Here is a 15,585-nt window from a genome sequence, read left to right as displayed (position 1 = left end):
TTTTTTTTTTTTTAATTGTAAAAAAATTAAAGTTACACCCAAGCACATAAATAAAAAAAATCTTTGAGGCCCCCCACATACACACTCATACAAACGCATGCGTTTGTTGCCCATGCATGAAAACGCTGATTGCTATACAGATGTTACATATTACCAGAGTGAGAGCAATATTTCTAGCACCAGACCCCTCCATAACACTAAACTGATGACCGATAGGTGGGCTTTTAAAGTGTTGCCTATAGAAAATATAGGTTACTGAAGTTTGTCGCCATTTCATGGGCACAGGCAAATTTACGGTTTGACAAGTTGGATATCTGTTTATTTGATGCAACCTCATCTTTAATATTTTAACCCATAAATTTGGTAATTTTAATGCATTTGCATGCCCTAAAATTAACTTCAGTGTATTTTTTACGTAAAACCTTTGCAGTAATATATTGTGTGACATTAAAAATTGGAACTACTACTATTTTAGTGTTGTAGGGTGTTTGCTTTTAGAAAATGTATAATGTTATGGGGGTTTTACGTAATCTTCAGGCCGAAAATAATTTTTTAAGCATGTGTGCAAAGTAATACATAAAAGGCACTGGCAGCGAAAGGATTAAGCCCAAAAGCATAATTTATTGTATTGCAGCTCACCAATTCTTAGTTGCGGTGGCTGCATTGTTTTCTCAGACTCTAAAGAAGTAAATGTGTGTAGATCTTCACCAAGTTAGTTTACAAGCTTCAAGACTGTTCAAAGCAATATGAGTAGGCAAGAAACCACTGAAATACAATGTGGAAATGAATATATGATTTTACATTTTGACCATAGATACACATGAAGGTCTATGGCAGCTCCAAACCCATACGAATAAAGAGAAGCCAAATAGAATGACAGGCTGCTGAGAACTAGACTGATAATTACCCATTGGGTAATTTTGTAATGCTTGGAGCCTGAGATTGTACCCCATAATGACAATGTGAAAGAAGTTTATTTGAAATCTTTGCAAATTTATTAAAAATTAAAAAAATCACATGTACACACAGCATTCACAGCCTTTGCTTAATACTTTGTTGAAGCACCTTTGGCACCAATTATAGCCTCAAGTCTTTTTGAGTATGATGCCACAAGCTAGGCACCCCTATTTTGGGCAGATTCTCCCATTCTTTGCAGAACCTCTCAACTCCATCAGGTTGAATGGGGAGTGTCGGTGCACAGACATTTTCAGATCTCTCCAGAGATGTTCAATCAGGTTCAAGTCTGGGCCTTGGCTGGGCCACTGAAGGACATTCACAGAGTTGTCTCGTAGCCACTCCTTTGTTATCTTGGCTGTGTGCTTAGGGTCGTTGTCCTGTTGGAAGATGAACCTTCTCCCCAGTCTGAGGTCCAGATCGCTCTGGAGCAGGTCTTCATCAAGGATGTCTCTGTACATTGCTGCATTCATCTTTCCCTTAATCCTGACTAGTCTCCCAGTTCCTGCCACTTAGAAACATCCCCACAGCATGATGCTGCCACCACCATGCTTCATTGTAGGGATGGTATTGGCCAGGTGATGAGTGGTGCCTTGTTTTCTCTACATTTGACACTTGCCATTCAGGCCAAAGAGTTCAATCTTTATTTAATCAGACCAGAGAATTTTGTTTCTCATGGTCTAATGCCGCGTACACACGACTGTTTTTTCCGTCAGAATAAACTCTGATGGTTTTTCCGACGGAGTTCCGCTGAAACGGACTTGCCTACACGCGATCACACCAAAGTCCGATCATTTAAAACGCGATGACGTACAACGGGACTAGAAAAAGGAAGTTGAATAGCCAGTAGCCAATAGCTGCCCTTGTGTCATTTTTGGTCTGTCGGAATAGCATACAGATTAACGGTTTTCCTGATAGGAATTGATTCCGTCGGAAAGATTTAAAACATGTTCTATTTCTAGGTCCGACAGAAATAAGAAAAAGTCAGATGAAACCCACACACGATCGGAATATCTGATGGAATGATTCCGTCTGACCTTTTCTGCCGGAAAGTTTGGTCGTGTGTATGCGGCATGAGAGTCTTTCAGGTGCCTTTTGGCAAACTCCAGGCGGGCTGTCATGCGCATTCTACTGAGTGGCTTCCATCTGGCCACTCTACTATACTGGCCTGATTGGTGGAGTGCTGCAGAGATGGTTGTTCTTCTAGAAGGTTCTCCTCTCTCCACAGAAAAACGCTAGAGCTCTGTCAGAATGACCATCGGGTTCTCAGTCACCTCTCTGACTAAGGCCCTTCTCCCCGATCGCTCAGTTTGGCCAGGTGGCCTACTCTAGGAAGAGTCCTGGTGGTTCCAAACTTCTTCCATTTACGGATGATGGAGGCAACTGTGCTCATTGGGACCTTTAATGCTGCAGAAATGTTTCTGTACCCTTCCCCAGATCTGTGCCTCAATACAATCCTGTCTCGAAAGGTCTGCAGACAATTCCTTGGACTTCATGGCTTGGTTTGTGCTCTGCGATGCACTGTTAACTGTGGGACCTTATATAGACAGTTGTGTGCCTTTCCATATCATGTCCAATCAACTGAATTTTCCAAAGGTGAAACATCTCAAGGATGATCAGTGGAAACAGGATGCACCTGAGCTCAAGTTTGAGTGTCTTGGCAAAGGCTGTGAATACTTATGTACATGGGATTTTTTCCTTTTTTTATTTTTAATAAATTTGCAAATATTTCAAACAAACTTCTTTCACGTAGTCATGAGGTATTGTTTGTAGAAATTTGAAGAAAATAATTAATTTAATCCATTTTGGAATAACATAACAATGTGGGAAAAGTGAAGCAAATGCACTGTAAATTTGACAGTGTGTACAGATCAGCATTATGTATAACAATTTATTGGCGTTGTGCAAAAATTGAGATATTCAAACTGGCTGCCATAGATAACCATCCCCTTTTTTCATAATTGTTTTGTAGATTAGATTAATTGCGCCATGCCATATTATGTTATGTATTATATATTAGTTAAGGTGAAGATCTATAAAAAATACTAGTTGTCAATACTGTAGCAAATCCAGCAATATCATTCTCACATGGTCATTTTGCTTGTAGCCACAAGGTGTCGCTGTTACCCAATGCAATACACCAGCGTGAACATTAATTTGCTAAAACCCGTTTGTGGATTGCTTTCTGACTTTTCTGGGCTGCCTACTTGCTCTGAGCCAGTCAGATGTAAAGCTAATGGATTAGAATAAGAAAACCAGAACATTTGCATTTTCAGAAGAATGTCAGCAATGGAAGCTAAAGTATTTCTCACCTCTTTCTTGTTATCATTGAAGGCTGTTTCTTTTAGATTCTTGTATCTGATGAGAAAAGAGTAAAATTAGATAATAAAAATCCTAATTTTTATCTCATGGCAGAACTTCTCTGCATGCTTCTCTGTGCATTTGTTGAGAGGCTCATCTCCCCCCCAGGGAAACCATAATGCTGATGCGGTCCTAGGGTTGCCACCTTTTCTTCACATCAAACCCGAACACTTTAGCGGCACACAGCAATTTTTTTAATGGTATAAACTATACATATATTTTGCAATTAAATAACATTTCTAATCATATGAAGTTAATCACAAGAGTCCCCCTCTACATCAGAGTCCACAGAGTTTCCCTTTTACATCTAAACTCGCAGAGTTCCCATTCACTGTAAGGGGGGCTCTGCAGACTCTGATGTAAGGGAGAACTTTGGGGACTCTAACACAAGGGATGCTCTGGGAACCCTGATTTAAGGGGGAACACTGAGAACTCTGATGCATGGTGAGGACCCTGATGTAAGGGGGAACACTGTGACTTCTGGTGTAAAGGGGAACTCTGATGTGATTTACCTTAGTGTACTCACTCTGAGGCAGGAGAGAGAAGGGGGAGACTTCAGTCACAGACAGGGATGGATGGTGAGCTCACTCACCCCTTGGCAGTCGGCACCTCTCATCCAGATGTGTCTGAGACTGCTGGACTTCAAATTTCCAACCCCTACTTTCCTTCTATGAGGCACAGCGCTGGGGATTGGGGTGTGGGTAGACACAGAGGGGTAGGGGCGGGAGGAAGAGGACCAAATCAAGCCCTCTCTCCTGTCTGTGTGTGCATGGGGGGGGGGGGGGTTGTTAGTGTTGGCTTTGGACAGTTTGAGAGTGTAACAGACACTCTCGGCTGAAGCCAGCAACCCTGCTGAGAAGCCATAGTCCAGTCTGAATAATGTGTCCGGGTTTCAGGCAGTTTGAAACCTGGACACATGATTCCAAACCCGAACTGTCCGGGTGAATCCCGGATGGGTGGCAACCCTATGCGGCCCGCAATGAAATTGAGTTTGACACCCCTGTTATAGAAAGATGTAGTTACAGCTTCTTTGAATGGTGGAGCTGGGTGGAAAGGGCGGGTGTAGTCAGGGTTTCTTGATGAGTGCCTGTCACAGCTTCCATCAGAAGAATATGGTGGTGGGGCTAGGGGGTGGATGGGAGTTGGAGAAGGAAGATTTCAAGGAGTCCAGGAACTAGCAGCACAAGGGACACATCGGATTAAAGCGGACTTTCAGTCATTTTTTCAACTTTCTATCTATTAAATCTTCTGCCCTTGTTGTTTTAACTTTGGATAGTAAAACATTTTTTTTGCCAGTAAATACCTTATACAGCCCACTTCCTGTTTCTTTCCTGCTAAAAAGCCTAGGCTATGACATCATGCACAGCTCTCTGACTCTTGTGAGAGTTTGCCAGGAAGGGTGGAGGGATGAGTCATAAGAGGGCCAATGAAAGCTGCAGAGCTGGACCTCTGTGTAAATCCAGGAAGTGAACAAGGCAGCAGCTTCAGCTGCCCACAGTTAAAATGGTTGCAGCCAGGCTCAGTGGAGGGAGATTTATGCAGCATATTTGGCAAATACAGAATCTCAGTATATATAAAATAATATGCAAAGTGGTTGGAGGGAAGCTTCAGAATGGCAAAAAAAATGTCATTACAAGTTATGGGAGCAGACTACAGTTCCTCTTTCATAATAAGTCATGTTCCTTGCAAGTGTAGCACCCTCTAGTGTGTGCTAGTGGGTAGTATAGGTTTGTAGCGTAGGTCTGTTAGTGTAGGGAAATTTAGTTTGAGTCAGGTTTCAGTGAGTCAGGGCTGGATGACATATATTCTGACAACTCCTTGGGTTTCTGGAGAACTGGGCCGACTTCTCAGTCGGTCACCAGTTCTATAGAAGGGATGGACTGCATCTAAATGAGGAGTGTGCAGATCTGCTGGGAGTGAAAATAGACGAAAAGTTAGAGGGGCTTTTAAACTAGGTGACGGGGGGAGGGTCTAGAGGTGGAGATAGTCAGCGTGGAACATATTCTAGAGGGTAGTATTGGGGGCATTAGTGGTAGGTTGACTAAAGCACATAAACCCGAGGCAAGTATAGTAACAAGTCCTATATGCAATCTCGGAACACCCAATAAGAGGACAGTATGTGACCGGTTTAAACTACGTGGCATGTTCACCAATGCCAGGAGGGGGAGTGGTATGCCTGTATATCAAGAATAATGTACAAGTGAATGTGAGAGATGAGATCACTAAGGGAGCTAGGGAGAAGGTGGAACCCTTATGGGTAGAGCTTGAAAAGGGATAAAACTAAGGGGAAAAAGATACTAGGAGTATGCTCTAGGCCCCCTAACCTGAGGGAGGAGGGGGAGGGACCTCCTATCACAATTTGGATTAGCAGCAAGGATAAGAAGTGTCATCATAATGGGGGATTTTAATTATCCAGACATAGACTGGGCAGAAGGAACCGCGCATTCGTCTAAGGCTTGCCAGTTCCTAAATGGCTTGCAGGACAATTTCATGGGCTTGGATGGTAGAGGCACCAACTAGAAACAAAGCGTTACTAGACCTACTGATTACCAACAATACAGACCTGATCACGGATGTGGAAATAAGGGGCAATTTAGAAAACAGCGATCACAGGTCAATTAGCTTCAGTATAAATCACACAAATAGGAAACATAAGGGGAATACACACTGAATTTCAAAAGAGCCAACTTCCCTAAACTACAAACCTTGCTAGAAGATATAAATTGGGATTAAATCTTAGGAATAAAGAACACCAAAGGCCTTTAAATAATACAAGGCTGAGGGATCATCATCAGCATTCAGACTTTACAAAGAATACAACAAGAAATGTAAGGGTACAATTAGGGCAGCTAAGAAAGAACACAAAAGACACATAGCGGAGGAGAGCAAAAAAAATCCCAAGAAATTCTTTAAGTTTATAAACCATAAAAAAGGGAGGGCAGACCATATTGGCCCCATAAAGAATGAGGAAGGAAATCTGGTTACAAAGGATGGGGAGATGGCGAAGGTATTGAATTTATTCTTCTCCTCAGTCATCACGAGGGAATCCGGGGGCTTCAGTAACCAAAACTGCAGTGTTTATCCTCATGACACATCACAGGAAGCACCCTCATGGTTAACAGAGGACAGAATTAGAAATAAACTTGGAAAACTGAACATTAATAAGTCACCGGGACCAGATGGCTTGCACCCAAGGGTCCTTAGGGAACTCAGTGAAGTAAATGTCAGACCATTGTTCCTAATTTTTACTGACAGTCTACTGACTGGAATGGTACCAGCTAATTGGAGAAAAGCCAATGTAGCATGAATATTTAAAAAAGGGCCAAATTACATCCCTGGGAATTACAGACCAGTTAGCCTAACATCAATAGTATGCAAGCTCTAGGAGGGGATGATAAGGGACTATATACAAGATTTTAGTAATGAAAATGGTATTATTAGCTGTAATCAGCATGGATTCATGAAGAACCGTTCTTCCAAAACCAAGCTATTAACCTTCTATGAGGAGGTGAGCTGCCATCTAGATAAAGGAAGGCATGTAGATGTGGTGTATCTGGATTTTGCAAAAGCATTTGACACAGTTCCCCATAAACGTTTACTGTACAAAGTAAGGTCCGTTGGCATGGACCATAGGGTGAGTACATGGATTGAAAACTGGCTACAAGGGCAAGTTCAGAGGGTGGCGATAAATGGGGAGTACTCGGAATGGTCAGGGGTGGAAAGTGGGGTCCCCCAGGGTTCTGTGCTGGGACCAATCCTATTTATTTTGTTCATAATCGACCTGGAGGATGGGGTAAACAGTTCAATCTCGGTATTTGCGGACAATACTAAGCTAAGCAGGACAATAACTTCTCCGCAGGATGTGGAAACCTTGCAAGAAGATCTGAACAAATTAATGGGGTGGGTAAACTACATGGCAAACTAGGTTTAATGTAGAAAAATGTAAAATAATGCATTTGGGTGGCAAAAATATGAATGCAATCTACTCACTGGGGGGAGAACCTCTGGGGGAATCAAGGATGGAAAAGGACCTGGGGGTCCTAGTCGATGATAGGCTCAGCAATGGCATGCAATGCCAGGCTGCTGCTAACAAACAGAATATTGGCATGCATTAAAAAGGGGATTAACTCTAGAGATAAAGTGATAATTCTCCCACTCTACAAGACTCTGGTCCGGTCTCACCTGGAGTATGCTGTCCAGTTCTGGGCACCAGTCCTCAGGAAGGATGTACTGGAAATGGAGCGAGTACAGAGAAGGGCAACAAAGCCATGGAGGATATTAGTTATGAAGAAAGGTTGCACTGAATTTATTCTCTCTAGAGAAGAGACGCTTGAGAGGGGATATGATTTCAATTTACAAATTCCATACTGGTGAGTGACCCCACAATAGGGTTGTTAGAAATTGACACTATGAAAGTGTGCATTTCTATGTATATGAAATGTAATGTATGTAAACATGTATTTATGGATTATTAAATATTTTATCATGCACCTTCTATTCATTTTCTATCATGAGCTTAATTTAAAGTGCCACCCTTTTTTGCTGCTTTTTTGCTGCTTTTTCCTACTATGTAACTATGTAGCTCCTCTGGTGCCTCCCCCTGTTTCTAGAAGGTTGTAGAAACTTCTAGAGCTAGTGGGTGGAGGTTAGGAGGATCTGTTTGGAATATTTATGAGGACCTCAGCCAATCCCCATTAGAGGGCTGGCAGGGTACAAGGCTTACCTCATAAATGGGCATGGGCCATGCCAGCAGGGGAGTCTGGTGGAAGATGTAGATGTAGTGCTGTGGAAACTGTCGGCGGCCCTCTGGGGTACCCCCTAGTCTTGGGGGGGTGACCTTGGACTGGGGCTCGGGTGCTGGAAGGATCCTGCCACAACACACAGAGGAAGTGCTTCCTGGAGGCATGGGAGCAAGTGAGAGGACAGTGTGAGTAGAGCAGCACTACTGGGGACTTACAAGAGGGGAGACCACATTGTGTCAAGTCTTCCCAAGTCTCCCTTCCTTGGGAGATTTCCTGCAGAGTCAGCCGGTGGGCTGGTGTGAGTCAGTCTGGAGGACTGTGGAGGAAAGTTAGCCTGGAGGGCTAGTGAAAGGGGCAGCTGCAGCCAGGTGGGTTGGCAGTGCCTGAAGAGGTAGTGCTGGGACCAGTAGCCACAGGAGGGAGATTGCAGCTAATCACTGTGTTCTGCTACACAACAAGGGGCTTTGAGTTCCTGCTTGCAAAGGGCTATTGCTAAATCTGACTGACTGAGTTGTTAACCTTAAATAAACCACAAAAAACAAAGTCAAGGACTGTTCTTTGTCTCTGGAGTGCCCGTGGAAATTTGGTGTGCCTGGCTGTGCAGGGTGGGGGATCCCAGTTTATCTGCAGCCTTTAAGGGGGTGCATTACACAAGAAACCTTGTTCTTGGCTGACAAATCATAGCTATTACATGAAAGAGTCCATCCTCTCCTGCTGTAGCCCTATCAAAATGCATGTGCCCTCCGGCTGGCTCTTTCTCCTCTCCTTGTCCAGTCACTCTGCCCAATCATAGCATGGAGAGAAAGAGAGTGTGAACTTGCAGTGTGTGGGCGGTTGTGAGATTTTTTTGTATCCCAATAACTACGCATTTCCCTGCACAGCAAGCACGGCATCAATGGTCATTTGGGGTTTTGTACTTCAGCTTTATTGATATGGTATAACCCATTTGCCAGACTGTGAATGATCCTTTTGGTAGTACATTAGAAATCTGAAGTTGGCTATGCCTATTCTTTTCACAGAAATCCAATTAATTTCCAAGTACTTGGAAATTGCTCCAATTAATTCCCAAGCACTGCCCTTTCCTAATGGTAAGAATGCTGCTATACAGAAGTTAGTCTCATTCAGCTGGGCTTGTTTTGTAATGTTGAAAATTTTTTGTAGAATATCCAAGCCACTTCTTCAGTTGCAATGAGTTTTAGGAACAAAAAAAAAAAAAACTTCCCTCACCACTCTCTGTAAAGTGAGTATGCTTGGGCATAGTTCAGTGGAAAATTAGCATTTTTCTCAATGAATCATGCTGGAATAATCTCCAGCTCGTTCAGTCAAGGAGCAGTTTGCATTCATTGACTCCCTTTGCCATGTATCCTGGGCTTTACCGTCTCTCATGTGTTCCCTGGATGGCCATGGCAGGTATTGGTGGGTAGAGCAGAGACAAATCAGCGAACATTAGTTCACTGATCGTTCATCCAGAGAATGTACCCAGAAGCCATAAGCATTTCATCACTTTAAGTTTTTAGTGCCTTCATGCTAAGCAAGCGTGATCTGTGCTTAATTAGCTTCATCAGAGTGCAGGGCAGAGATTAGGAGCAATAATTCCAGGGCCCTCATTCATGGGTAATGAATGATGTTATTAAGCTGATGACCTGTAAAGGCTTTTAAAGCTTAAGTGTAGGGAAAGAAAAATCAGCACACAGCACATTACTTACCTTGTGGAAGATGTGTCCCTTGTGCTGCTGTGTCCTTCTTTAAATGAAATCTTCTTGCCCCCCCTCCCCACAAAATCTCAGAATGGAGGACAGGCAAATAATTGACAGCTGCACCCCCTCTATTCAGAGATCCTGTTTCACTTATTGAAGTTGTAATAAGGCTTTTATGAATAGAGCAGGTAGGCGGAAAGCACGGGCATGTTCAGGCTCTTCCGAGGAGAGCCTGTGATAGCCCCTTAGCTGTACTAACATTATGGCGGCAGGGTGGGGATTATCGGAGCAGAAAGATTTCATCTAAAGGAGGACACAGCAGCACAAGGGACACATCCTACTGAAGGTAAGTAACATCCCTTGTGCTGATTTTTTATTTTACTTTTGTAATTACATTTATGCCCCGTACACACGAGCGGAAATTCCGCCAGCAAAAGTCCAATGAGAGCTTTTGCTCAGAAATTGCGACCGTGTGTATGCTCGGACTTTTGCTGGCAGAATTCCAGCCAGCAAAAGATTGAGAGCAGGTTCTCTATTTTTCGGTCGTAAAAAGTTCCTATCCGAAAATGCGTTCGTCTGTATGCAATTCGGACGCGCAAAAAATCATGCATGCTCGGAAACAATTTGACGCATGCTCGGAAGCATTGAACTTAATTTTCTCGGCTCATCGTAGTGTTGTACCTCACTGTGTTCTTGACAGTCGAAAGTTCAGAGAACTTTTGTGTGACTGTGTATGCAAGCCAAGCTTGAGCGGAATTCCGTCAGAAAAACCATCCAAGATTTTTCCGACGGAAATTCCGCTCGTGTGTACAGGGCATTAGGCTTTAAATCATCATCTATGGCTCCCTCAGCTCATGTATGATATTTGTATACTTAACGCAACTTTATCTTATCTTTTAATGGGTATCGCTGTTCGCTAACATCATGTGACATGAAAAATTGCCACTACCACCATTTAATTTTCTATTTTCTCTTTATTTTGGGGGTTTTACCTAACCTTCAGGCCTAAAATGTGCATTTTAATGTGTGTGCAAAAAAAAAAAAAAAAAAATACTGCTCTGGCAAGGAAAGGGTTTAAGAGTACATTTTGTACAGATTCATATACATAAAAGCAAAACAGGGTTTCATATGTCGTATAGCAAAACAAGAGGTGACAGAAGTCCTAAAATGTACAGGAGGGATATTAAAAAAAAAAAAAAAAGCAAAAACATTCATTGTATATGTTCATCTATGCTAGAGGTATAGTATCCATGGTCCATGTTTGGACACCTATTGATAATAATATGTTGTCAAGTTGAGTGAAACAAAAAATGTCAACAGTGACTAGAGTAAAAAAGGTGGACTAGTTTTAAGTAGTGATGATTGATCCCCATTAACAGATGCAATAAATTCAACCTGCCAATATGACTTGTTTCAAAGCATGTCCCAAACTTCTGTTTTGTGTTGAAAGAGGAAATGAAACAGGGTAAGCTGGTCAGCTGCCTCCTTGGTATCCAGCTGTCACAGTGGTTTGATTTGTCTGTCACCTCCACAGCTACTTTGAAATGGAAACATAATTGAACCTGTGGCTTCTTCTTATTTATATAGTTCCATAGACCCCTACCAGTGGTCAGAGGGATTTGCCTAGAGTTGCCAATAATAAGCTCACTTATAGAGGGACTTGATTTTTTATTACATTTTCTGTTTTTTAACCACCTCAATACTGGACACTTTCACCCCCTTCCTACTCCAGGCCAATTTTCAGCTCTTACACTTTGAATGAGAATTACTCAGTCATGCAACACTGTACCCAAATTAATTTTTTATCATTTTTTTTTCACACGCATGGAGCTTTCTTTTGGTGGTATTTAATCACCACCAAGGTTTTTATTTTTTGTGCTATAAGTTAAAATATACCGAAAATTTTGAAAAGAAAATGTGCTTTTCTTAGTTTCTGTTATAAATTGTTGCAAATAAGTACTGTATTTATCGGTGTATAACATGCACAGGTGTTAGGGTCACAGCTCATCAATGCACCCTGCTCAGTGCCCACCTGCAGCCTCTAAATTGCCCATCAATGCACCATGCTCAGTGCCCACCTGCAGCCTCTAAATTGCCCATCAATGCACCATGCTCAGTGCCCACCTGCAGCCTCTAAATTGCCCATCAATGCACCCTGCTCAGTGCCCACCTGCAGCCTCTAAATTGCCCATCATTGCACCATGCTCAGTGCCCATCTGCAGCCTCTAAATTGCCCATCATTGCACCCTGCTCAGTGCCCACCTGCAGCCTCTAAATTGCCCATCAATGCACCATGCTCAGTGCCCATCTGCAGCCTCTAAATTGTCCATCAATACACCCTGCTCAGTGCCTATCTGCAGCCATTAAATTGACCCACTATGCAGCCTGTTCAGTGCCCATCTGCAGCTATTAAATTGACCAACAATGCAGCCTGTTCCGTGCCCATCTGCAGCCTCACCTTTCCCATCATTACAGCCTCGCCAGTGTTGGATTATCCCTGCTGTCTCAGAGGGAAGAGGAGGAGGAGCGAGCGCCGCTGAATTACACAGAGCTGCGATCTCCTATGTACCCGGCGCTCCGTCACTCACAGCCACTCCTCCTGGCCCTGCTCATATGATAGACAGAACAGTGGCCCAATGTGGAGCCAGGAGGCGTGGCTGTGAGTGACAGAGCGCCGGGTACACAGGAGATCGCAGCTCTATGTACGGTAATTCAGCGGCGCTCGCTCCTCTTCCCTCAGAGACAGCAGGGATCGGTGTATAACACGCACCCACGATTTCCCCCTGATTTTAAGGGGGAAAAAGTGCATGTTATACGCCGATATATACGGTAATTTCTCCTATGCATAAGCATACTTGCAATTACACCCCAAAACACATTCTGCTAGTGCTACTGCTCCTGAGTATGGCGATATCACAGGTGTGAGACTTTTTCACAGACTGGCCACATAGAGAAGCGCAACTTTCAAATAGCACCTGACCCCCAAACATTACATATTTTTGTAGCAGAGGCCCTAGAGAATAAAATACAATTTTACACACTAACGCATAAATACATTTTAATGAATTTCAATGCACACAGAGACAATATAATACCCACATTTTTGGTAAAATATAAAATACGGTGTTGCGCCAAAATATATATACCAAATATAATCAAGCTTTTGTAGCGACATCCCCGACCTCCAAAGGCCTAATGGTGACCTCCAGAGTCAAGGAGAGCTGACATCCTTCCTTGTAGTGTGAGTTATTAGGCATGGTTGGTGTATCGCAAGTTGGAAACATGGGCGCCAGTGACTTTTTGGAATGCAAGAAAAGAGGTTTATTGTCTCTTAAACAGAACTGGGAGAGAGAGGGTTAGGTCCAGGACACCCTTAGGCAGATGCAATAGTAATTGGCAGACTCCGAAACAAAATAATAGGCAGACAGCTATACAGGTACAGGGCCTTTAATCTGGATGCAGCAACTGTATTTGTAGAACTACTGTCTCCTATAGCAACTGAACTTTGAACAGTCAATAAAAACCCATACACGTAACTCACAGTAACCCGTTATAGATCTTCTCTCACATCTCACAGTATCCTACTGTAGATCTTCTCTCACTGAACTTCAGGTCTCTCACTAGACTTCAAGATCCCAGATGTCACTGGATCCTCTGAGCTCTTCCACAGCTAACCGGCTGTAAACTCCTCAAGCTTCACCCACGCTAACCCACTGGGTCCCTGGCTTGGCACTCTGCTGAAGCTTTCCTACTTCTTTACCGTCCCCGGCTGGTGAAAAGGCTGCTCTGGAACTTCTTCAGACTTCCATACGCTGGCCTCTGATAACAGGAATGGTTGTCCCTTGCTGGTGACTATTCCTCCCTTTACCTCTGGCCTTGATTATCACTTGCCCGTGGCGACAGAAGTGGTCATCCCTTGTGGCAACTGCTTCTCCCTCACCGCTGGCAAAGATCCAGTTCCTCCATCCAGTGGAACCTCTGCAACTTGGTTGGGCTTCCAGCCTGAAGCCCCAACCCAGCGCTGCCTCTCTCAAACCTGGATAGGCCTCAGACTGCCTAACAGCCAGGTGCTCCCGGGATAGGCCTCAGGCTTCTGGCCTAGCAGCCCGGAGCCTTGTGACACACATCCACCCTGACAGCCATCCAGGTGGCACAGAACACCGATCACCTGACTCCTCCCGAATAAATAGGCTCTCCCAGCAGGCCAAGGGACTAAAGAAACCCCTGCCAATTAGCTGAGACAACCCATCCACTCCTAGTCTGAATTCACTATGCCCTGGTCATTCTAATGCCACAGGCAACAATGTCACCTAATGACAGAAAAGAGAGGTGCATCAAATCCAGAGTTTGGGAAAAGTCAGTGAATCCCCTATCAATCAGCCAGGCTAGTTACCACCTAGCAAGCTAAATTTGTTAGAAACCCTGCCTACTACTAGGGTACTACACTTTAATATTGTGCACACTTGTGAAATGGTGCCAAACTTCGGTATTTGAAAATTTCCATAGGGGACCATTTATAAGCCTTTATTGGTTACCAGTTTAGAGTTACACAGGAGATCTGGTGCTAGAATTATTGCTCTTGTTCTGACATTCGCGGCGATACCTCACATGTGTGGTCCGATCGCTGTTTACGTTTGCATACGGGACCAACATTTGCGTTTGCCTTTGCAAGCTAGCGGGGGAGGGGGCAAATGGGGGCGCTTTAAATGTTTTATTTATTTATTGGTGGGACACTGGTACACTAACAGATGTTGATCGGCCACCAGCAGACACTGACAGATGTTTATTAGCCACTGGCAGACATTGACAGATGTTGATGTCACAATGGTACACTATTGCAGATGTTTTGGGCACTGGCACAGATGTGATGGGTTACTGAAAGGTGTTTTGTGCACTGGTACAGGTGTGATGGGGGACTGACAGATGTTTTGTGCACTGCTACAGATGTGATGGGGGACTGACTAAGTCATAAGGGGCTTAAAGCAGCATTTCGTTAACTTATTTTCACTTGGTCATCCAATCAGTAGGACACTTGCTGTCTTATGCCCCGTACACACGGTCGGACATTGATCGGACATTCTGACAACAAAATCCATCCATGTTGGCTCAAACTTGTCTTGCATACACACGGTCACACAAAGTTGTTGGAAAATCCGATCGTCTAAACGCGGTGACGTAAAACGCGTACGTCGGGACTATAAACGGGGCAGTAGCCAATAGCTTTCGTCTCTTAATTTATTCTGAGCACGTGTGGCACTTAGTGCGTCGGATTTGTGTACACACGATCGGAATTTACGACAACGGATTTTGTTGTCGGAAAATTTTATAGCCTGCTCTCAAACTTTGTGTGTCAGAAATTCCGATGGAAAATGTGTGATGGAGCCCACACATGGTCAGAATTTCCGACAACAAGGTCCTATCACACATTTTCCATCAGAAAATATGACCGCGTGTACAGGGCATCAGAGTTGTAGGTGGGCTTACATTGAGCACATTGGGAGGAAATATTTGCACACAGTATACAATATATGGCACTAATGTCTTTTATCTAAATCTTGCACAGTTGGTTTGCCGCAACAGATATTAATTTTCAGCACCGATATCAGCAGTCTAAAGAGTATACAGCATTTACTGTATATGGCACCAGAGGACGGCTTCTGTTACCAGAGGTAGTGTCCCTTTTAGGAATAGGCAGAGGATGTTCCTGCAGGCTCCACACCGCTCACTAAAGTATATCTATAGTGAAGAATGAGCTTTCCCTGAGCTATCCCTCCTTGCCAGGAACCTAACCCTGAGATAATCACTGTCCTTTCCCTACTACACACTCGACA

This window comes from Aquarana catesbeiana, linkage group LG04 (genome assembly GCF_042186555.1).
Source record: "Aquarana catesbeiana isolate 2022-GZ linkage group LG04, ASM4218655v1, whole genome shotgun sequence".
Classification (NCBI taxonomy): Eukaryota; Metazoa; Chordata; class Amphibia; order Anura; family Ranidae; genus Aquarana; species Aquarana catesbeiana.
The sequence above is the reverse complement of the archived record's forward strand: the minus strand, read 5'-3'. Positions refer to the sequence as shown.